The 24,941-nt window shown below is 43.6% G+C and overlaps 1 protein-coding gene and 1 non-coding gene across 5 annotated transcripts in view; both read right to left on the minus strand.

Moving 5' to 3' along the window:
* PRLR (prolactin receptor) overlaps nucleotides 1–24,941 on the minus strand; it is a 570,112-nt gene that overhangs the window by 449,068 nt on the left and 96,103 nt on the right. The gene's annotated exons all lie outside the window — the stretch shown is intronic.
* On the minus strand, nucleotides 10,465–10,682 carry LOC147726396 (small nucleolar RNA SNORA73 family). The gene has a single exon (XR_015309751.1). It is a non-coding gene; the product is annotated as a small nucleolar RNA SNORA73 family (small nucleolar RNA).

The following is a 24,941-nucleotide window of genomic DNA, read 5'->3' on the forward strand; positions in this document are numbered from 1 at the left end:
AATCTCTTTAAAGATTATAGCTATACCTCCACCCCTTCTACTCATTCTGTCCAGTCTCTTAATGCCATAACCTTCTGGGACAGCAAGAACTGTATCAGGGTTGACTGCTGGGTAAAGTCATGCTGCTGTTAGAACTAGCATATCAGGACCATAGTCCATAATGAAATTAAAAATATCGGTTCCATGACTAACCAGGGTTGGCAATTTAGACAAGTTCTCCATCTTGCTATTGTTTATGCCCCCTAGAACACAACCAGTTTGTGGTGGATTTTAGCAAGAAGTGACAAGCATTACACTGATTTTCCCAGTTACCAGGGTAGATGAAGTCCTGGTAGGCCAGTTCCAAATTGAGGTGCAACTGAGCAGACATATAATTTATATTTTGCCTGGGGAAACTGACATAGTTGGGATGAAGTAGGCGCGCATATAGGTGCTTCGACAGGGTGAGACCTTTGTAGAATGTGCAACAACTACAAGGCTCCCCTTGTCGCATTGCTCCATGAGGTTCTCACAAGCTAATACGAGGGACCATACAGTTATGCTGTAGAAGCATTCCAGCATCTATCAGGAACAGAAGACATGGTATTTTTGTGTGTGTGCCTCTATGTGGCAAATTGAATGTATGCTTACTGCAGAAGCAAATAGGGAATCTTAGTCCTGATGGAAGCCATGGACCACAGCTGAAACATGTTGATCTGTATGATGCAGGAGGAGAAATCACTGTCGTGCATCACTTAAAATGTTAATGCTCTTGTTGCCCCCTTGCCAAATAAAGGTATTTCCTAGGAGCAGGCTTCTATGATTTTTACTTCTTCTCTCTGTGGCTCCCATTATGTATTTCTTGTCCTCAAGTGCTTCCTGCGAACACCGGAAGCCTGCCTGCCATCTGAGCATTCTTTAGTGAGCAGGGATGACTAATGATGAAGCATTATGCTCAAAGGGTGTGTGAGGCCAGCACTTGCTTTTTTGGTAATATGCTGTAATCTTCTCTTAATCCTATAGTCCAATTCATTTATTGCACCAGACAGAGTCCCCACAGCTAGGGTAATTCCCATGGGTGGGCCTCATCTCTTATATTTTGTTTGCTCTTTGTGAATGTGAAACTGACATAGTGCCAGGACCCTGACGCCATCCACCCTGGCATCAACCAGGTGCAGACAGGCTTGCTTTTGGCGTTCTTTTGGGGCACCAGTGACGTGCCCACTGCACGCATCAGCCTCTTTTGAAGGGCGCAAAATGGCCCTCGAACAGAGCACACCCAAAATGGCTGCTGTCACTTGAACTCCCTTCGCCTCTGACAGCAGTCTGACAGCAGTCAACTGTTAAAACCCTCGCAATAAACTCCAAAAGAAATGTATTATCCCAGGAAAAGAACGTATAAAAAGCAAGAAAGCTAAAGTAATAATCACTTTTGCAGCGTCTAGCTGCCTTACCTGCTTTCAGGCCTTACAGAGAAGAGGGAGGTGAAATTAATTTTCCACTGACCCATAATGGTTTCCAAAATAACTCAGGCTTACATTCAGATGCATAACTCTTATACAATTTGAAGAGTTGCCATGAATTAAGCTTCTACATTTAATGATTTGATTGACTTTCTCAAATGGATTTTCTGAGCCAAAGCATTAGAACATTTCACAAATGTATTTATCACTGGCATTCCAGAGATTTATAGGTCTCCGCAGCATAACTTCATGATTCCTCGCTTCTCAGTATGGTTTGATTTGGTCTTCATCCACAAAGTGGACAGCGTCTTATTTCTCACATTTATTTCGCCTTCAGACTAGGGCTTGGTTAAATCGAACCAATGAGCAAGTGTACAAAGTTGTAAATAGTGTTGACAGAGAAATGGCCCGCAGATCAGAAAGATGCAAACTTGGCCAAAGCACACAGCTGAAATAAAAAATAACTCAAATGACATGCTGTCTAGAATATTTCCTTATCCTGCTTAATAATTTGGCAAATTGAAAATACTGATGTGGTTTGGAATTTAGTCTCAGATGCGTTGCCTGGGTGAACGGAGAAATATAATTTTCCGTAGTAGAAAAATAAAATAATTAAGACCTGTTAAGCTGCAGTATAGAAAACATTTCAAGGAAACGTGAGGCAATTTAAAACGGTGTAACATCAATAATAGCTTTCTGAAGGACAGGCTTGCCTCTTCTGCAGATGAATTCGAGCACCCCAAATAATGTCATCCTGTTCCCACCCTCTCCTCAAAAAGAATGTAGAAATGAGAATGCTGGTATATACTCCTATGGCCTTGGTACTAACTGTGATAAACGCGTGTGCACTAAAGATAACAGCCAGGGACCACAGAGATGACCTCCTCATAATCAGCAACGATGAAAACATTATCTAAACACAAGATGATGGTTACACGAAGATCTGGTGAACTTGTACCTCAAGCATCACTTCTTGTTAGTCTGACCTTTGGGAATTTTTCAACTTCTGTTATATTATCACTAGTATGTTGCAAGGGAATGCTATGTTTCACATTTTTCTACAAAAAAACTGTGACACATATGAGAACACACTGATGCTGTGAAGCATGACTTCTTTCTCAATGTATTTTAGCCATGTTGTAGAGCAGCGTGACTGCTGCGCAGCATAAGAAAAATTGCTCCGGTGTGGAAACAGAAAACTAAAAACGAAAAAGCGATATGACATTCGCACTACAGGCACGTCACATCTCTTTTTCTTGTTATGGTGGGTCGGGGGCAACTCAGACAACGGGAAGGTGGGGGAGGAGACAGCATGGAGAATTGGAGGGTGGGCCATGGGAGGGAAGGGGGTGGGAAGCAAGAAGCAACAAGGACAGCAGGGAGGGGGTATGTGGGGGAGAAGCAATACGGACACGAGAGGAGTGAGGAATGGGGGTGAAGAAGCAACAACAATGAATGTATGAAAAATAGTACCTCAGCCATTGACAGACCCTAATCAGAATGGAGCAATCAGTACTTGGTCTGTTCTCCAAAAGAAAGAAGAGGAAGTGAATCCTGCACGTGCTGTCCAATTAGAAGGCAATACCAAAGGGGATGATGGCAGGCAGCAAATCAGAGAGACTTTGACTCCCACAAAGTGTAAGCATTGGGTGCGCTCCAAGCCCCTAGTTGAAAACACTATCTCTCGTGAGTGAGAGCACATGCACAGTTGTAGGGGAGATAAAAAAAGGAAAACAAATCCTATAACATGGCTGGTCACATCATTGACTAGGTGCATGCACCAAGCATGCGCAAGCATCCGAAATGACGTGTGTTTTAAAAAAAATGTTTGTTTGCCTACCCTTGTTGGATCGGTTAACAAAAAAAGGTGCAGGTGGGTCAAAGCAACACTGAGGTGGGGCTGTTCGCAATCACAGGGGATTGGGTAAGTAAGAAGAGGGCAGAGTGAGGAGGAAAGAATACGGAGGGTGTGGGTGAGGGAAGCAAATGGAGACAGAGGAAGGTGGTGGTGCAAATGGACTAGCAAGCTCAACGTGAAGCTGGAAGGAGACACACATGGGTGAAAAAGCAATGCATGGTATAATCACACAAGGGCATCAAGGAGGATGGCAGTGGAGGTAAACAGGCAGCAAAATAGCAACATGAGCGAGCACGGTGCAAAGGGAGAAGTAGACTCACAGTCTCGTGAGAATGTAAACAAATAGTAAAAAGCAGTGCCTAAGCAGAAACAGTTGAAAGACACAAATACTACGCCCATGCTCAGGGGAATTGTACAAACACAAGAAAAGCCCACACATGCTAACAAATAAGAAGCAAGCAAATGAGAGTGACAATGAAGCCTACCAATTGTAAGTAATGGGTGGGCTGTAAGACCACTGTAAGCTAACAATAGTCTTGCAGCAGACAGTGTGTGCACTGTCTAGTAGCTGGGACCTAAAAAGGTCAATGCCAAAGGGATCATGGGGTAAATATGCAAAATGTGGCCAACATGTGCAAATGCATAGTAACCAAATTTTAGTATGGATGTCCAGAGTCTCAGTGCTCTATTGGTCCCTTAATGGCCATGCAATAAATCTGGTGCATCTATGCTCCTTCACAGCAGAAAACGCAAGGATAATGGTCTGCTGAAGTCTAGAGTATGCCCCTATCTTCAGCCCGGTGATGCCCAAAGACATGAAGCTGGCACTTGGAAGATCCATCATCAATATTTTAAAATATTTATTGCTAACCCTTTACAAGGTGCAAAAAAGTATTGTGCAATAGTGATCATGCTGACCTTGAGCTCTGCTATCACTCAGAGGACAAGATTGACACCGGTGACATGTCTGCTTGATCTTCAGTCGATCAGTAGACAGAACACAGAAAATCAGATCTTGGAGCTGCATAGGCAGTCTGTACACTTTTAAATCAGAGAGTTGCTTCTAGTAGGACACAGGTGGATGCCACAACCTCACATTCCTTTTCAGTGACTTCCACCATATCAGACCATGGCCTTTACCTGGCCATGACTTGCCATTGCCTTAACTTGGCCAATTTACAATACTAATTCTAGTTCTAAACAATTTGGGAGTTAAAGTTACTTTAAGGTAATAGCAAGTACCGGTCATTCTCACAGTTGATTAAATGATCCATGTAATTGTACTGAGGAAATGGAGGTGTACCACTGGGACACATCACACGCACAGTTTAGGTTCAAATGCGCATCCAAAAATATGTTTTGTAAATGACCCACATTTTTAAAATAAAAATCACATCGCCACCAGTGGCAAACCCATTTGTGCAGAGTAAAGGTTTAGAGCACTGATCCCAGAGAGTTTAAAGATCGAATCCAGGTAGCAAGATGTCACCATCATCTAACAACAGACGTGGCATGATTTCTGGCTTTGGCCAAGATGTCATATAGGCAGATGTTGACCTGTATAAAAAAATGAGATTACATTCAGTAATACAATGAATGAGAGTTGTTCTCCAGAAACATGATTTGAGAACATAGAATGATAGATGCAGACTGGGGAGGTGCGTCAGTTCAACAGTCAAGACTGGCTCTGCATGGCAAGTTTATTAATGTTTAGCGCAACACACTGCAACAAGAAAGTGGCAGCACTGCAGAAGGGGAGCCATGTCAAGCCATTTTTATTCAAAATGCCCTGCTGCTGCTGTCACCCCCTGTGCCTGGGGCGCTAACAGGCTGCCAAGCATCACGCACAACCTTTGCTTTTGTGGGTGTGATGTCTAGTATAGGATTTGTACTGGAAGCATAATCTTCCACTCCAAAGCGTAATCCATTTCACACATTGGATGTGTGCTCTATGAAGATGTGCACATAAATTCCGCGAAATTGTTTGAGAAATAAAAACATTTCTCCAGATTAGCGCCTGCTTCAAGGAGGCGTTACTTTGCATGACTCTTTGCTGGCGCAAGGTATTCGAAAACCTGTCTTCATCTGAGTGCTGCGCTACCCCTCTGCTGAGTTAACAGAAGTAACTTAATTGTTGAAAGAGCGCACAGCTCGGCTCTGCGCCTGCGCAGACTCGGTCTGTGCACCCATCACACCATGGCGCCTGTTAAACCCACACCAGCGAGGGAATGAAAACAACAGCTGTGCGCCGAATGTTCCTCTGCATTCATGTGAGATAGAGGAGCGCTGCTGAGAAACGTGCCTGGAGAGGGGCTCCGTTTCACTGCAAGCGCAAGAGGAACAGAGCGTGTTTGCGGTAGAAATAGACCTCTGATGACCTCAGCGCTCCCGCTGCGCCCTCCGAAAGAGGACATCTGATTTTATTATTGGGATCAAAAACTGCATCTACGCGCAGGCGGGGCTGAACCTTCCAGACCACCTTGAGATGCTAGACACCTGTAAAAAGCAACAACAATAAATACATTCTGCATCCGGGTCTCTTGGGATACAGGTTACAGACACCCCACTGGATTAGTTTGGTGACGTCACATCAAAGTCTGGCTTTGTTAGGTTACAAACAAGAAGGTTTCCTGCATGCTTGGCGCACAAGTGCGGTTTACATGGAGTACAATAAGTGATATGCACAGAGACCAGCACGTGGTGTCTGCCTGGCAGTGCTTAATTCGAGCCGGTGGTTTCTCGGTATTCGTGATCAAGCCTGTTGTGATTTCCCTAGATACTACAGTGGGGACACACAACCTCAGTTCCACACAAAAACAACCAGTGTCAGTAAGTGGAAGATTAATGTCCTTCTGCCGCATCTGCCTCCACTCTCACTGTGTACTCCGCGGGAGCAGATTTCTAAATGAATGTACGTTTGGACACCGGTAAAATCAAATATCACACGAATTGAGGACTGTCATCTGCGTTTATACTTCTTCAGTCTGCAGAAGTATTTCATTTAAAAAAGTTTTATCTAGCATAAACTTGACCTAAAAGTATTGGAATGCTATATATGAGCACCAGTTACATTACAAAAAAAACACATTCATTTTCTTGTTTTATTAAAAATTAAAAAATCCAGGCTTTTTAAGCAGGGCAAACCACCGTGAGGGTCTCAAAACGCTGAATTGTAGGTACTGGGAGATTAAGTGATTTGCCCATAAACACAGTATGTTGACGCCGAGACTCAAACCTGGTTCCCACCACTCAAGTCAGCTCAGGCCCTTACCCACATCATCTAAGATGTAATTATATATAGATAAATATAGATTTACCATTTTTAACTTCACATCCACATAACCTTAAGATATATACATTGTGCAGAGGTACATAAAAGTGGAGTTCAGAACAGTAAATCTATATCTATATATATATATCTATATATCTGGGTTTACAGCCAAGATATGGTTATTTCTAAAATATACAAATAAATTACGCCATGTAGAAGGAGCTTGCTGATATACATGGGATCTCCGAAACACGTGTCTGCCCTTTTTTTCTTGTTTGTTTTTGCTACATATTGTATTTTGTCATAATTTGTTTTGTCTAGCTTATTGTCAGTTATTGTTGTTTTTTTTCTTATGTGGTGGTTGGGATGGTTACATGTATATTTACTCATAGGTCCCCTACGACATCATTGTGCTGGGCTTATGTCTTGTTTTATTGAATGTGTGTGATGTCTCATGCATTATATATGAAAATGAAGAAAAATGCATAGAAATCAAATAGATTTATTTATCTTGATAAATAAATAAACTAAAAATTATTTTATTAAAATATTATTGGTCTGTGGGAGTCTCTAATTAATGGACTTATTGCCAATGTTAGATTTATATGTGTGAGGGGAGTTTTGTGTGTTTTAGTCTTGTTATTTGCCTGGTGTCTTTACAACTCATTCAATTTTTTCAGGGACCCTCTTCCGTTTATTGTTAACAGTACAGATTATACTGTCTAGAACTAGACATGGTATGATCTAAGACCAGTTGCATATTGGAGCTATACAGATTAATGTATCTACTTGAGGTCCAACAGCTGGGCACTGTGGACCCGATAGTGGAGACAATCTGGAGATGTGGTATCTATTTGGAGATGTGATAATTACCCTAATGTTTAACCAAACTTTCTTTTCCTGGAAATGTAGGCAACAGAGTTAACTGCAGTAAATAAAATAAATGTATGTTGTAGTGGGTTCAAGTCGCCAGTGGAGGTGGAGGTGTCACTATGTCCATATCTCATGGTGATAATATTGCATCCAATGAATTTGACCTACGACTTCATTGTAGGGAAAGGACATAATAAATGTTCATAAGTCCATAAATACCGATACCCTAAGGTAAGCTTGGGTGGAGTTAAGATGTAAATATTTAATATGATATCGATAATTTAACCTTGATATAGTGACACACATCCACAGGTAAGTACTATGGGTTAAGGGCAATGTTAATGGAAAGAGAAAAGTAATGGCAAAGTAATGGTAAGGGGAGGCTTGAAGTTAAATAAGCAAAGCGAAATGAGTTTAGTTAGAGGAAGGAGGGGAAGGGACACACCCAGTAAACAAAAAAAAGAACAAAATAAAACGGGAAAGACAAAAAAGTACTTATGGTTAACGGAAACGTTTTAAAGAGTAGGGTCAAAGGAAGGTGGGGGCACAAGGGGTCACCCACCTCGTCATTAAAAACAACAAAAAAGGATTTCAGAGACTTAACATTGAAATGTTCGATTTTAAAATAGATATCTTTGAAATAAACTAAATCAAAAAACATAAAACATGTGCTTCATCGCTCCAAAATTAAGGGATAATGCAGCCCAATATAAACACATGCAACCCTGAAATAAACATTGAATACAAATTTAATTAAAGTTCCACAAGAAGGCGATGGTTGTACAATACAAAGCGAGGTTAATTAGAAAAAGGTAAAAAAGAACAAGAATAATGGTGCTGTGCTTGAATACAAACATTGACTCATACGTGTAAGCATGATTACTGCAAATGCATAACAGAAGAGAGGGGAGAAGGGGCTGGCCTGGCCGGTGCTCTGCGCTGCGCCCTTCAATCTTTTTCATATTAACCTCTTCGCTGCTGATGACGAGCTCAGCTCGTCATCAGCCAGGGTGGTCGTGTGCGGATGACGAGCTGAGCTAGTCATGTAATGCAGCTTTTTGAAATTTGCCGCACACAGCGGGAAAAGCCGCCGCAGCGATGCGGATAATCAATGACTACAGGTATAATGCAATATTTTTCTTTATGCACAGCACATTTTTCCACGTTCTTTTGGGCCTGTTCTCTAAATAAACGTGGTCCATGTTGACCAAATCCATGTTTACTGAGCAATTTTGTATCATCACATTGAAACCACAATTTTCTAGTAGTCTGAGCTTTGGGATGGGAGAGTGAAGATAGAAGATACATTGATAGAGGTGTAGAGTAAAGGTAGGACAGAGTAAAGCTTTTGAGAGTGTCATTTTTTTCTTGTAAAATAGGATAAAAATAATTACTATATAGATACATGATTACATAGTAAGGGGATATATGTGTAAGGAAAATAATACATTGAGATTTGTGTGTTTGTTTATTGTGGAATAGTGAGAGGAGATTTTGATGTAGTGGTTTTCTGTGAAAGATTTGTATGTGCAGTACTGTTGGTGAGTAGTATTTGAATAGTACAGGGGGTGGTGATGTGTTTTGGACAAGAGTGTGTGGTGTGTAAGAGGCAATGGACAAGAGTTATGAGTGTTTGTGTTATATTTGATCACTTGAATAGGAAATGTGTGTGGTAGAGTGGAGTTTTAGCATTGTATGGTTGTGTGTAATTGGTAAAAAGATGAGGTAGTGTTGGTGGATGGTGAGATGGAAGGCTGAGTTTAGGTTTTGTTATGATTAAAGGGGATCAGTTAGGAGCAAGAAGATAGAGCTGGTGTTCTGTTGGAACAGGGAGAGTGTGTCTGTATGCATTAAAGTTATGAGTGTGGCTTTGTGTTGTGTTGTTGATGTGTTAGTGGATGGAGTTGTGTTTTGTGTGAGAATGCAGGTGCCATAGGGTTGTAGTTGGGGTAGAAATTCGTTTCTTTCCTAGAGTTTTTTTAATAGCCCAAACTTGACTCTAAGGTATCTGACGAACACATTCATTTTTTGATAGGCACGAGGAGATTAAGTGATTTGCCCAGAATCACAGGATATTGAGTGTCCCAGCAGAGTCTCAAACTCGATTCTCCAGCGAAGAGGTTGACCAACATTCTAGCTGTAAGGCCACATCCTCTCCCCAGAATTGTGTGTACGTGTGGTTTGTTGGGTTTGGTAGTGTTGTGTAGTGGTTCAATACAGATTGAAATCTGTATGAGTTTGTTTGTAGGGCACAAGTAGAAGGCCTTAAAATGTGTTTGGATGTTGGTGGATGTGCAGGCATTAAGGTGTTAGCTCGTAAGGGAAAATTGGGCAGCATCTCTGGCCCTACGTCATAGGCCTTACCCGAATAGGCCCAGACAGGCAATGGTACTTGTCCTTTCCGCCAAGCCCAAACAGGCAACTGCCCTTGTCCTCTCCACCCTTAGCCTAGACACCTGGGTTGAGGCGCCTTGAGCCCTATTGCCAGTGAAATCCTAGCCCTAAACCTAACCAATCAGAACCCTGACCCTAAACTCAATGAGAGACTGGGCCCTATTTAACTAATCACAGCCCTAGCCCTAATAGTCAATCAAAGCCCCAACCCCTAAGTACAATAGGAAACCCTAGCCCTAATAGCCAATCAGAACCCTAGCCCAAACAGCCTATGCAGTAACCCCTCTGACAACAAGAACCACATATAACAGCACTCAGCCCTTGTCAACTAAAAGTTTGGTGCTGTGTTGTCTGCATCTACAATATCCATGCCATCTATGCACACTCATGAGCACGAAAAACTTCAGAGCGTAATTTGATTATTATTAAAGTAATTACACTATTAAGACTTTGGTACCTGCCCTGCTACTTACCCAAAAGCATAAAGATTGTTAAGCTAAAGAAAAAAAGAAAACTGTTAGTACAGCCAAAGGATTTCACAAACGAAATATTTGACCCACCTCAGAAGCAAAGAGCTATATTACACCACACCCACCCTCTCTTGCACACATCAGCAGCATGCTTCATTGTGTACCCCACATAATTTGCCTCCTCAGTTACAGTCCGAGGACTCTGTTAAGTCATAGGAATATACAGGATGAAGCTCAGCAATCCGAAGACTGCGGGAAAAGCTTGTTCTCCTACAGCGTGGATCTGGACAGTACATCATGGGCCAAAAGCCTGGTCTCCCAAATGCCACTTTCACAGCTGAGAGAGAGCAACCATACCCAGGTATCTCTGTTCGGTCACCGATTTGCACATTATTTCTGCTGCTGCTGCTGCTCTAACTCTAGCCTAGAGCTCGTTTGTTGCTCTTGCCACCCCTAAGGGCTTTAAAATTGCCAAGGCGGATCGCCTGGTAGGAAGAGGGGGTGGAGTAGGGATCATGTACAGGGACACATGGGATTTCATTAGGGGCGACGCTCAGGCCTGAGGGGATAGCAAAGCTCTGGATTTTAGCATCAGGTTCTCCCCCCATTCTTTGTTGGGAGGTTCTCTAATCTACCGTCCCCTGGGCCCGGCTAGGTCCTTCCTGCAATCATGGGGTGATGCAGTGACGTCCAAGGCTCTTCGATTCCCACAATACTTGGTATTGGGGGATCTGAATATTCATCTTGACCAGGCCCAATTAAGTGAATCACTTGTTTTTGGTGACATCCTCCAGCTGGCCCAATTGTCTCTAGGGTCACCCGCCCTACTAATCAAGGAGTTCATATTCTTGACCCCATCTGTTCCAATGTTGCTATCATGGCTTCCAGTCGCTTGGTCAGACCATTGTCTCACTCATTTTTCCTGGGAGCTAGCCTCGGCTTGCCCTCTGGGCTCTTGCTACTGGAAACCAGCTTTCAAAAAAATTGAACCGTCCATACTGGCCACCCGCACTTACCCCGGCTCTTGACCGAAGTCTGGCAGGCTTCTCTAATCGATTATCCAATTCTACAAACATGCATGCCACACTGACCTCGTCCAGGTTCTCCAGAGGATTGCCATCTAAACCCTGGTTTACCCTGGACCTGTCCGTGCTTAAGCAGGATTGTAAAAAACTGGAACATGCTGGGCGCCTCAGTGAGTACTGTCCCCTGGTTAAGGCCACTCTCAGGGGCAGACAAAAAAACTATTATACTGCGATATCACTGGCTAATAGGCAGTACTTTGCCACCCGCAGTGAACAGGCACAAAATAACTCCAAGGAGATTTTCTCCATTGTCCCCTGCAGCACAATCGTGCCCTCTCCCAGCCACTGAGGGCTGGTGTAACACTTTATCCAATTTTGTTATGGATAAAATAAGCACTTTATCCAATTTTTTTTGGGATAAAATACGCACGATTCAGGCTGCCTTCACCTACTGCTCCGGACCTTCGGCTGTCGCTGCGCCTATTGCCATCTTGCCTGCTGCTTCCAGGCACGCCCTGCTGGCCTTTTCATCCGTGGATCTGTCTAGCTCTCTTAAAATCCTGAAGGGCTTGAAATCGGGCTCGCCCACGGAACCCTGTACAGCAAGATTACTTGCCGCAGTGGCGGAGAACATCAAAGCCGAAGTTAATATGATCATAAACGCCTCCCTTCGTGAAGCGCGGGTAGGGGAGGCCTGGAAACAGGCTAAAATCCTTCCCCTCTTGAAGAAGCCCACTCTTGATCCCCTGATCCCTGGGAATTATTGCCCTATCTCTCTCCTGCCCAGCTTAGCAAAACTCTGTGAGAAGGTTGTGACCACACAACTTTCAGAGTTTGTTGAGGGGTCTCATTTTCTGCATCCAGCACAGTCTGGGTTTCGCTCCTCTAACAGTACCGAGTCAGCGCCGGTGGAAATATCCGAAGCCATCCGCGAGTGCTTGGACGCCGGCGGGAGAGCAGCACTGGTAATGTTCGACCTATTGGCGGCATTTGACATTGTACCACACTTCCTGTTGCTCACCAGACTCACTGAGATAGGTGTCTCAGGCGCTGCCTGGGGCTGGCTGAGGTCCTTTCTTGAAGGGCGGGCCCAACAGGTCTGGCTGCCACCGGCCGCCTCAACACCGCAGCCGGTCACCACTAGGGTCCCACAGGGGTCTTCCCTTAACCCCCATCTTTTTAACATCTACGTCACTCCTCTGGTTTATCTAGCCGAGTGGTTGGGGGCAAAAGTGATAGTCTACGCTGATGACACCCAGCCTCTCTTTACCTGGGGAAAGGATGAGGACTCTGTATCTTTCGTTCAGCATTGCCTGTCTTCCGTCTTCGAGTGGCTTGCGTTGGCCCAACTCAAATGTAACGAAGACAAGTCAGAGATCCTTCTCTACGGAAATTCCCCCCTGGCTTCAGAGACTCGAGCGGGCCTCACGGGTTCCCCCTACCTAATGGCAAATCCGCGAAAAACCGAGGAGTGTGGTTTGAGGATAAACTCTCCTTTTCCATCCAGGTGAAAAAGCTCTCAGGCAGCTGCTTTGGCCTTCTTAAAACACTAAGGAGTTTTTTACCCCTCCTCCCTAGGCCAGCCAAAGAGACGGTCATCCGTGCCTTGATCCTCTCCCGATTGGACTATGCTAACATGTTGTACATACGCATCCCTGGATATTCTTTGAATAGACTCCAGGTCATTCAGAATGTGGCTGCCAGGCTTCTCTTGGGAATTGATAAGAAGTGCAGCATGAGGGAACATCTCCGCCTTCTCCACTGGCTTCCCGTGGCGGACCGGGTTACATTTCAATCCCTGATTATCGCGCATCGTGCCCTCTATGGTCACGGGCCGGCCTACTCACAGAAGCAGTTCTCCTTCTATGTCCCGCTGAGACAACTGCGCTCTTCAGCCCTCCTTCAAGCTAGGGTACCCGCTTCATCCGGCATAAGATGGGCAGTTGCTTCTTGGCTGTTAAGGCTGCCCAGGGTTGGAATGCCCCTCCGTTTTCACTGTGCAATACTCATGATCCATTAGCCTTCAAAAAACTTTTAAAAACCTATCTGTTTCTGTAATTGAGGGTGGTGTAGTTCAGGGACTCCTCTTGGATTCGCGCAGGGACACTCCTTGGACTAGCTGTTGCGCGTTATAAGAGCACTTAACATTAAAATTACATGATATAATCCCAATGAACTAACTTCTAATCACAGCCAGCAAGCCACAGACAACCCGAAGTTGTTCCAACTTTAGTGCATGTGTAGTTTTACATAGGTAACGTTCTGCTTCGTACAAGTTAAGGATTTTCACCAAATCGTGCCACATTATCTTTTTTTTCAAGTTACTAAAGTGCATTTCTCAAGCAGTTGTGCTAGAGCAGTGTTCTATTATCACACATTTTAACTCAGTTCTCCAGATTAGCTAAAGTGAAGAGATTAATGATTTGACACAATGTGCCTGATCTTGACCAGTTTACACTTTCTGACTTAGAAAATGTAGTATACCAGACAAGTGAGCCATCATGATTCAGACATAGTACTATGGCAAGTCTCTTAGTTTGACCATCATTGGACTATCTGGCCCCATTCAATAAATAGTTAGTACACGCTAGTGTCCGTTACTGAAATTGATTTAAACTGGTCTCAAACTGACAATCAAGGTAACCTGGAGGAAATGAAATGCCAACTACCAAAATCAATCTCATACTAAGAAAAATAAATAGCATTTTCGTAGAATCCACTGCCAAAATAAAATCGGTCCAGCGATAAGAGAAAACAAGAATGGTGAAGTCCTTTTCTCATAGGAGGATAGCTAAAGCCAGGAGCCGCCATTCCTAGCTCAAAGAATGGCTATTACATACTCAACAATAAATCCGACTCAAAACAACTTGCTTAACGCACACCACAGAGAAATATACTATGACGTGGGAAGTGCGACTTACCAGGTTTGGTTCAGACTTAACACCTGCACGTGTGCTGTGTTTACCAAACAGTAACGTTTTTAAAAAAACATGGATTTTTTTTGGGGGGGGGGGGGGAGACAGCAAACCAAGGGAGCTTAATTAATTTTCAACATTTCACCTTCCCTGAAAATGTAATTGCATTTTAGTTTACTTTATTTTGTGTAGCAAGTTGCCAAGTATTTTCTTTTCTCTTTCAGATTCTTAGATGTAGTGACTTCCTATGAGCTAAGTGTTTTGTCTTGTTTCTAGAGGTGATTGCTTTTCTTGCCTCTATCACTTTTATAGTACACGCTCAGTTGCACGGTATTGTATTGCTATCTAACTTTCAGCTTGTATCATGCACACAGAATTATCAGTGTATCATCATTTCCAATAGTAACTCTTCATTCTCTTTAGCAGCAGAATTTAAGGAAGAGTTTTAGATGGTTAACTGAGATGGCATCTAACTGGATGACAGCTACTCACCCAGGCATTATCTCAGATAATGGAGGATAACTCTGATGCAGGTTCTGATAGTAAGATTGCACCTGAGGGAGAGGATCATGGATAAAAATCTGGAAGTGATTATTCAGTTGGTGGAGTTCCACCGATGATGACTTGTCTTTCAGTGTTTCTGAAGAAGATGCACATGACAGTCGTGATGTCCCCCTGCTCAATCGAAGGGCTCTGCGCTGGGAGGGAGAAACGCTACAGCAGCTAAGGGTTAAGCTTCCATCAGTAATTAATACTCGACAAAATGCATTTCAAGATCACTGCTGTAGATTCAAAGAAGCAAAGTAAAAAAAGTAAGTGGCTAGTAGGTTTCACCACTGAGACCTGTTGGCTGTGCCAATGCTTATTTTATTTCGCCGACATATGCGTAATAACCTCTTCCTTAGTGCCTCGTGAGTAAATGCGTGGTACCCCATTCTGCTAATAGTGAAATGATTAAATATGTTCGATGTAAACTCTCGGGTTCTCTTCTGATGCTAGACCTGACAGCAGTTCACTTACAGGGGATGCCACCAGTAGAGGAGTAAAGCGCCGCGGACCCAGCGCGCCCAGCATCCGTGTGATACTTCATTCTGCACTGATTTAAAAAAGGTGTTTTGGAGCGAGGGCCTCAGAGTGAGTAAGCCTTGAGAATGTTGGCATCACACTTGCAGCTGCCACTCAGCCCCGGCTTTGCTATTTCAGGGTCAGAGCAGCTTATCAGCCAGCCTGGTTCCACGGTGATGAAAGACATCACCGACGAGTTCGAACAGAGATGTGTGGTCTGAATTCAAGATTTATCACTGTCTATTCCCATGTATCGCAACATATCGGAATACTGAACTGCAGTGCGATGCACGATTGGTCACTGCACTGCCTGGTAGAAAGACAAACCTGTCACCACAGTAGGATGAAAACACTGCCTTGCAGGAAGTCTGGAGATGTTTGTAACCAGATCAGCCACTCTCTGCACACAGGGATTTTGTTTTGAGATCAGTGCGTCAATTTGCTGGCAGTGAATTTGCAATCTCGGTCCAGAGCATGTATTGTTTTGGAATAGTTGTGCTTCTTGGATGCTTCCCTATGGAAACACATCCGCCTGCATTTAATTTATTGTTAGATAGAGTGGAAACAGGGTAAGGTATTTTTCCATTGAAATTCTCGATTCATTAGACAAAAATTACATTTGCACATTGAGACACAGAGTTAGTGATACTTTTAATGTATCTGTTCATCGCTTCCTCGGATGCAGCAGTCGATGCTGACCTTGTTATTCAATAGCCAGATTTGTGAGTAGACCATCAATAAACACGAAGGGCTGTCAAGGGTGGGCAATGGATACCAACAACCTATCAGTATGCACATCTGTAATCCTGTGGTGTGCGGAATTACTGTTGCCCTGTGCAGAGCCACAAAGCACCAATGACAGTCTATAGGTGCAGGTGATCAAGTGCTACGCGTTTTTAGGGCTCATCTCGACAGGGCGTGGGTCTGTAAGACTAGGTATTGATGACATTTGCAATGGTACTCATTTCAGTTTCATTAAGAGCCGACTTTTAAGTTTGGAGGTAACACACCATCCTTCAAGGGGTGCAGGAAATGCAGTGGATAATACTCGGGTACTGATTCATCCTTCACAGGATAGTATGGTGCTGCGCCTTCTGTTGGCTGACAGGTGGCACACACAAAATATGTCCAGGCTCCCACGCTTAAGTAGATCAGCTCTTCTATGCCACTTACCACAAAATCCATTTTATTTCCACACATACTGATCCTTACAGGATGCCTTACTAGATGCCACCGCAGTCCCTAAAGCCTCAGGCCAATCAGGAAAAATGCCAAGTAAGCGCAATGTGAGCACGCCTCTTAAAATGCTAAGGTGTGGGCCCTGCCGCAATCAAGGGCGTGACAGAAACTCATAAAATGAGCTGGCACTCTTGATGGATGTTAGTTATTGCACTGCTGAATTTTGTAGGGCAAGCACACATCGCTATGGTGAAATCTGTGCTCTGCTTGGCATTCCTCCACACTGTGAGTGTACACTAAATCCCAGGGCAGTTCTATGTCAAAACCAAGTCACATGATGGCAGTGAGAAATGATGGTTAGGTTTCAGTCCCGGGGGTTGGTGCAAAACCAAATGCTAGCACCAGCAGCGGTCTGTGTAGGTAAGTGCTGTGGGGAGGTGGGGCGGGGAGAGGGGGGGGGAGGAAATGCAGACAGACGACAGAATAGGATTTACTTATTGATTTATTTTCCCTATTCCGTTGACTTCGCCCCGCCCCACTGTGTTTACCTGCATGGACCCCCGCTGGATAGTACACCGTTCAAAATCTAGATTTCTAACTTCAGATGTTAAAATCTGTCAGAAGTGTCCAACTGGTCCATGGCTGGAAGAGATATTGGCTATTACCTTCCTTGACCCCTTCCAACACACGTGGTGAAGACTCGCTTAAAACGTTGGCTGGCTGCTACATAGATACTCTACCCGAGAGCAGAGGACGGCCCGGGACCAGGGTTCGATTCCCGGCGCGGCAGGTTTCTGGACCAGGGTCAGCGGACTCGATAATTCTCTCGCCTCGGTGCCCACTCTGATCAGCGTTCACACTCGGCAACTCTAGGCATTAGCTTGCCTCATCTTCACTAACGGCCCCACCAGACCGCCGGGGATGCCTGGTCTCACCCTGGAGATACCCATTAAGGGACCATCTCTCAGGGAAGCCAGGAAGGGTTTCGCAGCGGTCGAAGCGCCTTGGGACCCTCCGGGTAAGTAGTGCGCTATATAAATGCCTATACATTTACATACATACATATACAAGGTCTTGTAGAAAAGTGGAGGTTACAGATTGGTTGAGGCAGGGATGTCTTAAGGATTTGGGGGGCCCTAGGCCAAACACTTTTCGGGGGGGCCCAGTTGGGAACAGATTTGAATTTGTGATCCAGTCACAGCTCTTTCATGCCCTCTTTGGCCAAGTCACTGACAGCTCACAAGCACACTGGTCCAAATTCTAAATATGTTTACAACTAATATTCAGGGATAGTGAGGTGTTTTTCAATATTGTAACACAGCAGCAGCTCACTAATGTTTACTGCAAATAATTTCTTTCCCCTTCCTCGCATGTGAGGGTCTGTTTTGATCTAAAAGAAACATTGTTAAGAATGTTGCATGGAACATAAACACAACATTTGTCTGGAAAATGTCTGCAAAATGTCTCTCACACATTCCCCTCATTAAAAATATTTTAAAGGAAAAAGATATGTACAACAATCTGTTTAAGAATTATTCAAGTACATCAGGGCAATACTCACTCAGGAGGCCCCAGGAAGGCTGGGGCCCTGGGCCAGAACCCACGTTGCCCATGCCTTAAAACATCTCTAGGTTGAAGTCAATCTAAGAGGCAGGGAGCCATGGCCTTGCTAATGATACCCTTCAGTATTAAGAGTAATTGATGACGTTATGGTGAGTGCAATATTGTGGCAGGCTTTGTGCCTTGCACATGTAGAATAGACTGGAGACCTTCCATTCTTACAAGCCATTATTGGCCACTCGTGTGGCCTAATACAACGTTCAGCTATAGAAACTGAAACCAAACGAATGGGCAGCTGCGTATTTTAAGTAATGTCGGTGACTCCGCAAGAGACAGATGAACACACTGCACCAAAACCTAACTTAGAAAAGGAAGACAGCTGTAAGACAGACTGGCTATTTTGAAGGTCCATACTACCCTCAAGGACAGGGCTGTCCTCTGCACGATGTTGTTCCACATTCAGAAAAATAACCAGCAACCAAGGTGGCAGATCACAAATGTTGCTGAACACGACACCAGCGCAGCAGGGCTACTGATCACGAGCTGAGCTTTCAGAGAGTTGCATGTGGATGCCTTTACTGAGAGTCTGACACTCAACACCTTCCACACAGAGCGGGCCCTATATTTGTAATTTCAGACGTTAAAAGCTGGTAAGAAGAGAGGTTGGCCATTAGCTTCCTTGATCCCTTCCAACTCGCGCAGCCTTCATTACTGTGAACTGCAGAAAATGAAAATATGTTTCACAAAAAAAATATTTTGAGATAGGTTCCTATATTATTTGTTGTAAGAAGCAACTTGACACTTCATGGAGCCCAGCCACTAAGGGCTTCATCAGCTCTGCTTAACCCTTAATCGCTGCGTTCTTAATCTTCAGGTGTGAGGCTCAGAATGGTCTGTCAAGACTTCTCAGGGAGATGAGGATTAGAACTGGATTATTTTAGTAGTGTGCTCAGCAATTAAATGGTAGCAACACATTCTCTTTAGTTTCAATTTTCTTAAATTATGCACCAATCCAGCGAGTCTTGAGAAATTGATGCGAAGACCCATGAATTTCATACCAGGCATCTGCACAAATCAACTGCCCATGAAGGTGAAATTGCCTGGAATCAGATTGCTAAATGTTATACAAAGGCGTTCCTTGTAACAAGCACAACAATTGTGAAACCTTAACGAAACAGTCCAGTAATGAGGCTCATCACCACGCCTAAGCATACCTGTTTATCCTGTCTCAGTGACACCACCATCAAAAAAGGGCGGAGAAGGAAATGGATAATATGTCTACCTCTTAAAGTATACTTCAACATTTTAAGAAATCCGTCTAGAGTTACTCAGGCCAGTAGTACCCAACAGTCTCCTGTAGCAGCTCCTACACCGAAATTTGCAGCAAGTCAAATAAAGGCACTAGTCCACAATTTCGATGCAAGAATGAATTGTAAACATTAAACCATAATTCAAAGTACACAACACATTATCCAATAAATTGCAGGTGAAAAATATGAATCACCTGCCAAATTGGGTGTTAATACCCTCTCAATAACGAATGGAAAAAACAATGGAAACGCCAACCAATGGACAGGGCAAGAAACTTCACTTGAGAATTGACTGCGGACCTTGCTAGGAGAAAAGTGCAAGGAGAAACCCCGGACTTAACCTCTGGTAGCGATTGCACACATTTGCAGGCTTATTCTCAGTGTAAAATATTTAAGCAGCAAGAACAATACAAGTCTACAAAATCAGTAAAATTCCCAAACCAATTTAGCAAAAAGGGGAAACATTTAACAAGTAAAGCAACGTTAAAATGATAGAAATCATATGAGGGGAAATGGTTTATGATCTTTTTAAAGTTTGAAAGCCATAAAGCACCAGGAAACAACACAGAGCCAATATTAGTCTGTGGTCATGGGTAACTAGTTCTTATGCACCTCTTCTTGCTGACCCGGCTGAGTAAACATAGCTTTTGTCTCTACTCACCAGTTGTATTTTCACACTTAATCGTCAAAGTGGAAGTTGACTTTTTCCAGTGGGCTGATGGAGGACACTATGAGCGGCAAGGGCTCCAGAGGCCGCATACAACGAAGCTGAGGACCTGCTTAAACACCATAGGGCAGATTGACAATAACTGGCGCATCCCCAGGGATGCGCCAGTTATTGTCAATCAATCAATCAGTCAATTTATATAGCGCGCTACTCACCCGCTATTGTCTCAAGGCGCTGGCAGCTTGTGCGCCGCAGCTTCGCCACCCATGGTGCGCCGCATTTACAATGCGGCACACCATGGGGCAAAAACGGCACAGATGCGTGACGCATCTGTGCCGTAAAAGTGGCGCATTGCTGGAGTTGCGTCTGCTCTGGGGGGCCCTATCTGTCCAATGCTGCGTCAAGCCTTACGCCTGCTTCAAGCAGGTGCAGGGTTTTGATGCAGCATTGGCCTAATAGTGACTGAGGCGTTCCTGCGCCGGAACGCCCCCCCCCCCCCAGCGCCAGAACGCCTCCTTGTGGTGCAGGTCTTTAAAACGTGACGCATCTCCTAGATGCGCCACGTTGTAAATACCCCGCACCATGGCGCATCTTTTGCGCCGCTGCTGCATCACAAAAGTGACGCAACGGCGGCGTAAAAGAGGCGCAAGGGCTTGTAAATCTGCCCCCTTCAGTTTGGGTGTCAAATGTTCTCAGTGGGACCATCTGAGGCCAGTAGCCGGATCACCTAGCCAAATTTTCCCAATGGCTATTTTTATGTTGCCCCTCGCTTGCTTGCTTTTGACTATTTCATTGCCATAGACGGTCTATGTGCTAATGTAGGCTATCTTAAATGCCAACATTTGGAGCACCCTTTTATGGGCCATGATTTGGACCACCAGGCCAACTTATGTGCCAACAAGGGGGAAAATTGTTGAACGTTACCTTTCTTAATCCCTTGATTTGATTGAAGGAAGTTTTATGTGCAAGGGAGATCAAATAATATCAATTGCAGCTTACAAATGTGGAATAGTTATCATGTATGGACCATGCCCCTCCACATTGACTACTGATATCATGTAACTTGCAGGTCAAAGTAGAAAACACCATTGCGCGTGTGTAGTTAGAAGCTGAGGGAGTGGAGTAGCAAAGGTACAATGGGCGCTAATGCAAGCAAGGAGACTGGGACCCACGGTGCAGGGAACTGGTGGTACAATTAAAAGTACAAAACAATTATTTTTGAGTGGCGTGAGTCCCTCAGACGCCTGGGCTGATAGCTATGTCCTTGCTCAGAATTAATATTCAAGATTCCTTCTGTGGCTAAGGAGTAAATTAAAATACAGACACTTTTAAAGGAATCAACGAAAGGCTGCACTAATAAACGGGCGCGTGTTTAAATAGATGTATGGTATTCATTTTAGGGTTGGATGAAGCTTCCACTGAACTCGCGTAATCTTGCCTAATTACTTTTTTTTACCGTTATCATGTAACAGTTAATTTTCGTTTCAACAGACGGATGTTTAAAAGCCGGAAGTGCTTTCCTCTATAATGTTTTTTCTTCCCTCGAAGCAGTCGCTGGCTGGTATCTGGGATTTATTTTGTATTCGACGTCCATCCTAGCAAACCAATGAAATGAATGAGCTTACTTTTCGGAAAATTATGTGCATTAAATGGTTTACAATAATTGCGATTTCGGCTAGCCCTAAAAAAGACGTTAACCATTGCTGTTCAGCAGACCTGTCGATCACGGGAAGCCAGTGCTGCATTGCGCATGCGCGTCTTTCCGTGCTCCGGAGCAACAGGACAGGCTGGGAATACTGTAGCAATGGAAACAAGGCGCAGAGAGCAACAAGGCAGTTGTTTTTCTCCGAAGCAGCACTACTCGTTTCCGGAAGTGATTTGTGAGGCGCAGTGAGATGTCCTCAGACATGTTACCTTCTATGTTGGTCAAACAGGTGGCGCACAATCCGGAAGCAAGCACCCATGTACCCCCATATTCTAAAGTTCAGCCTCCACCCTGAAAAGCTCCAAGGAAGCAGAACAAGCAGTGACGAAGTCAAATGATCTGACCTGTAGGTGAATAGTTTTTGGTGTTGCTACAACAGTGTTTGCGCACTGACAAGTCCAAACACAGGTGGCCTGCGTGTGGTGTGTACCAGGGGCAACGTGTGAAAAGGTGACAGGCTAAAGAGGAAAGCAGGGGTCAAACATCAGACTGCAGAGGGCGGTATGTTGGTGACTACGAGTCCTGCCAGGCGCTGCAGGAAGGGAGTGGCATCTGTACTTGGGCCGAGTGTTGGAAATGAAGTCAGTAGTAAACAGACTTAAACACCAGGGTGACAAGGCGTCCCGGATTGGCTGGTTTTTCCATCATCTGTCCTGACAACCTTCACAATTTGGCACACGTTCCTATTTTCGGAGACGCTCCTCTGAAGACAGAGGGAGGCAAAATGCGTTCTATTAAAATATTTTCATGTGTTGCAATGCAGGATTAGTTAGCAGCCGTTAGCGAAAGTAACATAGTTAACTCAAATAATACGGTGCGTAAAAATTGCTTTGATGATTTACCCCTTATTGCGTCATTGTCTGTAGTTTCTATGGCAATTAAGTAATTTTATCCTTCTTGACAGATGCAAAGTTGTAGTCCTTCTTCTATGTTCATATAATGCCCCAATTTTTGTTTGTATGAAACACTGTTGTTGATATATTGTAATTACTTAGGTTCTTAGGGTTACTGGATCTGCCCTGTTGGTGGTTACCCGGTTGTTGTTCGAGCACCTATGACAATCCAAGGCCCTTTATAATGGATAGGATATGGATTTAAAAAAATCATAAAATGCGACAAATAAATCACAACTTGTGATTTCTTAAATGAAATGTACTTAAATGCATTTGGGAGAAGTGGTTGCAATCAGCGTAACGACTTCTACCAACTGCATTGATATTTTGCGAACCAACCTATGTACAAATAGGTTCGTTCATTAAATATTGAATTGTAATGGGTTGCAATCCGACCTACCTCATTATTATGAATACAATTGGCTACCTTCAAAGACAAAGTGGCCTGCTGGAGTCAGGAAGCAATTTTTAAATAAAGCAATCTTTTTTTTATGCAGCCTATTTTACTTAAAAGAAAACGTAATGCATTAAAAAAATAGAAAAATACACAAACCTTTTAGGAGAAGGCTTGGACCACTGCCTACTCCTAAGAAATGTTTTTGTGACTATTCACAAAGGGGAAGAGGTCACTAACTGTTTGTAAATGGCTTAGACCTCCTTTGAGTTGGCGGTAACATATTCATGTTCTGTGACTGAATTTTGGTTGCAAAATATTAATACATACCTTAAGGAATCCAATTCTGAAAAGGAGGCCCTTAACATGCTTCTTCAAAATAACAATTTGGTATGTATTCCCAAACCCAAATTGTGATTCAATGACTTGTTACTGAATCGAAATGTTGGTTATGTGAATATAAAAATGCAATTTTGGGTCACAAAGGATCCGATTTTATGAAGCTGAGCCTTTCCAGCCATAAAATAGCTTTTTATATAAGGGCCTTAGTATATAAAAGAGAACAAGTAAGAAGCATTTACAATAAAGACAAGCACTGGCAATGCAAATTGGTCTGACTTTAAAGGAACGTTGCACGGCAGTGGGAAGCATTAGAAGTAGATAGCATTGGAAGGTATATGTATTTCTTTTGAAGCAAAGAATTGTAGGAAAATATTGGTGTAGGTTAAAAGGTGAGGTGGCAGTTGCACTTTAAGGCAGACCTAAAAATCAATGTTGTTTAATGAAAACCCTCCTTCCACGTATGATGCTTCCAAACAAAAAAAGCATACATTATCAAGTTATCTAAGTCAAGTCAACCTTTATTGTTAGATTAATTAAAATCATTACACTATGCGAAGGGCTAGTGCAAACAGGAGGTATCATTTGAAGAAAATCAAAGCATTAAGCAAAGTACAAATGCAAAAGGGAACAATAAAGTAGTTGTTAAAGATTTTAGCATGAGCAAATGAAGCAATTTGTTAAAATAAGTGCCAGTTAAAAATACTGGGGTACAGCTAAAATGTTCAATGTACACAGAATCAATTTAAAGGAGTGAGTGTGATTTGATTTATGTCTTAGGGGCAGTTAGGTAACTTTTGCCTTTTTAATAGCCCCCTCTACTCCTAGGAGATATTATACACTCCGGAAAATTATTTTCTGGCCTGCTGAGTTGAGGCAGGCCAAAATGGCTTTTTTGCAGGAGCACACCCCTTACAGGTTCGAAAGAGGATGCAGCCATTATCAATGTATTCCTAAAGTGCAATTGCAGAGTCAGATGATGTGCATGAGGTCTTTAGTCGCGAGGCCTCATAGTCGACAGGTCATTTCCCCTTCTGGCCTCAGCCAGGGCATATTTTGCGTGTAGGAGGGCAAGATCCCAAGGCGGTAATTCAAGTATTTACTTTTTGTCCTTCAGTTTAGTACAAAACGTTGGTTCACTTTGATGGTGGCTGCCGGTTGATTGTTCCTGTGATCCACCCCCATTTGTTCATAGAGGTCTCCCCTCTGCGTGGAGTTATTGAGTGGGTGTTTAGGTACGGGCCTCTGACTTTATTTGCTTTCGTGGTGATGCCCCTTTCGCTTTCATGAGGACAAAGTAGGGTATAGATGAGACTATTGTTTTCTCCATCTCCATCTGAGCGTCTTTGAGCCAACTCAGAGGGTGTGGATACCCTAGTTCAAGAAAGATATCCACAACGATCCCTCAGTCCATACATTGTTTGCTATTCTTTAGGACTTCCTGGGCTGTTTCTGTGGATCTCCAATGACCTTGGTTGAGTCACTGTGGTGCCCTGTTGCTGGACTGATGAATTGGACAGGCTCAATTTCAGTGGCAGGGACCCCTACTAGTGTGGGAATCTGCTTTTGCAGTCTGAATAT

This window comes from Lissotriton vulgaris, chromosome 3_1, assembly GCF_964263255.1.
Source record: "Lissotriton vulgaris chromosome 3_1, aLisVul1.2, whole genome shotgun sequence".
In the NCBI taxonomy this organism is placed as follows: domain Eukaryota; kingdom Metazoa; phylum Chordata; class Amphibia; order Caudata; family Salamandridae; genus Lissotriton; species Lissotriton vulgaris.